This window comes from Galeopterus variegatus, unplaced genomic scaffold (genome assembly GCF_000696425.1).
Source record: "Galeopterus variegatus unplaced genomic scaffold, G_variegatus-3.0.2 Scaffold15850, whole genome shotgun sequence".
Taxonomy (NCBI): domain Eukaryota; kingdom Metazoa; phylum Chordata; class Mammalia; order Dermoptera; family Cynocephalidae; genus Galeopterus; species Galeopterus variegatus.
In genome coordinates this window covers 2898-5718 of record NW_007741961.1, presented here as the reverse complement: position 1 = coordinate 5718, position 2821 = coordinate 2898, and the positions used below count along the sequence as shown (strand labels likewise).

The following is a 2821-nucleotide window of genomic DNA, read 5'->3' as shown; positions in this document are numbered from 1 at the left end:
TCACAGAGAATTTCTACCACATTGCTTTCCTTTTTCATTACTGTCTTAACTATTCTTGTATATTTTCAAATTCGAATATTAGAGGCTGTTTATCAATTTCATAGGGAAACTCTTGTTTGATTGTAGTTGATGCTGAATTTAAATTCTGCACTAATTTGGAGGAAAAACTAACATTTGTACCATATTTAATCTTCCCATCAAGAAACATAGTATGTTTATTTATTCATGCAATTTTTAATTAATAATACATTTATTGGGCTGGCTGGTTAGCTCAGTTGGTTAGAGCATGTTGCTGGTAACACCAAGGTCCAGGGTTCAATCCCTGTACCAGCCAGACACCTCTGCCAAAAAAAAAAAAAAAAAAAAAGCATTCATAGACACTGTACTTTGTAATTTTCTCCATCTAGGTCCTGACTATTTTCTGTGGGGCTTATCCCTAGCTGTGTTGTAACAGCTTTGCTATCATGAATGACATTGTTCTTTTGTATGTCCTAATTCATCATTGCTGATAGCTAGGAGGGCTTGGTGTAGACAGGTGGGTCTTGTCAAGTATTAGATCATATTCTGTTGCATATAACAGAATACATGAAACTTGGTAATTTATGAAAATACAAAATTTACTTCTTATAGTTTTAGAGGCTAGGAAGTCCAAGGTCCAAGGGGGAACACTGGTGAGGGCCTTCTTAGCGGGAACTTTCCTCACAGTCTGTTGCGACACAGGTCATCATGTGTTGAGAAGGAAGAACGTCATGATTTTTATTTATTTATTCATTTATTGTTGTCTATCTCTGCAATTCAAAGGAGCATTTACTAATCTGCTCACTTGCTCTCCTTATAAAGCCACCAGTCCACACCCAGGATAAGCCATTGATCCATAACCCATTGAGGGCTTAATCCATTCATGACAGCATAGTCCTCACATGATCCAACCACCTCTGAAAGCTCCACTTTTAAAATACCATATTAGAGATTAAGTTCCAACATGAGCTAGTAGAGGCATTCAAAGCAAAGCATGCTGTTTACTCATATTTCTCTTAATTATTCTTCTAATGTGTTAATTCAATTTTCTACGTAAAAAGTCACATTGTATGAAAAATGACACAGCGTTTTAGGGTAAACCTTGTGCACTCTTGTCCATTTCCTTCTCTTTAGTTCATAGTGTATGGAGATTTTATCCCTCTTCATGGTAATTCATATTTTCCTATATATGTATATGGTACTGCGAGAGCTGGATAGCCACACTGCACACGAAAAAATATATACGTGTATATGTCTTTGTAAAATAATTAGAGAAGGATCAGAGACTGAAATGTGAAAGCTAAAACAATTCAAGCGTTTAGTAGAAAACATAGGGGGGCCAGCCCATGGCTCACTTGGGACAGTGTGGTGCCGACAGCACCAAGTCGAGGGTCAAGATCCTCTTACCGGTCATCCTTTAAAAGAAAAGAAGAAAACATTCCTTTATGAGTTTGGGATAAACAACGATATTTTTAAACAAGACACAGAGAACACTAACTATAAAAGAAAATGTTGATAAAAGTTCAGAAGAAAGCTCAGGCTCAAAAAGATATGTGCAGTACATATATCTGACAGAGGACTCATATATAAAACACAGAAAGAATTCCTGTAACACAATATGGCAGAGACAAATTACCATTTTATTTTTAATGAGCAAGACTGAAACGTACACTTTGAAAAAAGATATCAAGGGCCAAGCCCGTGGCGCACTCGGGAGAGTATGGCACTTGGGAGCGCAGCGATGCTCCCGCCGCAGGTTCGGATCCTATATAGGAATGGCCGGTGCGCTCACTGGCTGAGTGCGGTGTGGGCGACACCACACCAAGGGTTGCGATCCCCTTGCCGGTCACAAAAAAGACAAAAAAAAAAAAAAAGAAAAGAAAAGAAAAAGAAAAAAGATATCAAAATGGTCAGGAAGCATGAAAAGATGCTCAACATCATCAGTCAATACAGCCATGCAAATTATAACCTCCGTGAGACAACACTACACTCACATACTTAATACTAAAAAAGCAAAAAAAAAAATACAACATCACTAACAATGTAAGTGCTGACCGGGCTGTGGTGCAACAGGACCTCGCACACCCGGCTGCCAGAGTCGCAGAACTGTTTGGCAGGATCCATCGAACTTAAACACATGAACGTGCTACACCCCACTGATTCCACTCCCGGATTCCTACCCCTCAGAAATCAAGTGTGCACATACACCAAAAGGCATGTACAAAAGCCAGAATTAGGAATCAGCCCAAATGTGCACACAGAACACAAAGGGTAAACCGTAGCATATTTCATACAAAGGGAGAAAAAACAAATTACCACTACACACAACAGCATGAGGGATCTCACAGACATAATGTTGAGTAAAAGAAGTCAGACACAAAAGAATATATATTGTGTGGTTCTATTTACATGAAGTTTAAAATCAGACAACACTAATATATTTTGACAGAGATCAACATAATGGGTTACCCCTGGTTAGAGGGGGCAAGTACAGGCTTAGAGAGAACATAAGGCAAACTCTGGCAATGAAAAAACTGCCCCCATCTTGATCGGGATGATAGCTATTCAGGTACGTAGCGTATGATAATTCATCAAGCTGTGCACTTAGGATTTGTGCTCTTTACCTCAACTGCAAAGACAGACAGAAATATTAACAATTCGAAAGTCCCAACACTTAAAGGACAGCAGTGAGGAGCTGGATGATGATAATATTCCATAGGAGGGCCGTAAATAACGACTCTCCCTTGGGACCTGTGGAGTTTGAGGGGCCTTTGGAAAAGATGTCAAGCAGAGGGTTGGCGAT

The 2821-nt window shown here is 39.3% G+C and overlaps 1 non-coding gene across 1 annotated transcript; it reads left to right on the top strand.

Moving 5' to 3' along the window:
* The first annotated feature begins 260 nt into the window (after window positions 1-260).
* TRNAT-GGU lies at window positions 261-334 on the top strand. Its single transcript has one exon. It is a non-coding gene; the product is annotated as a tRNA-Thr (tRNA).
* The last annotated feature ends 2487 nt before the right edge of the window (window positions 335-2821 follow it).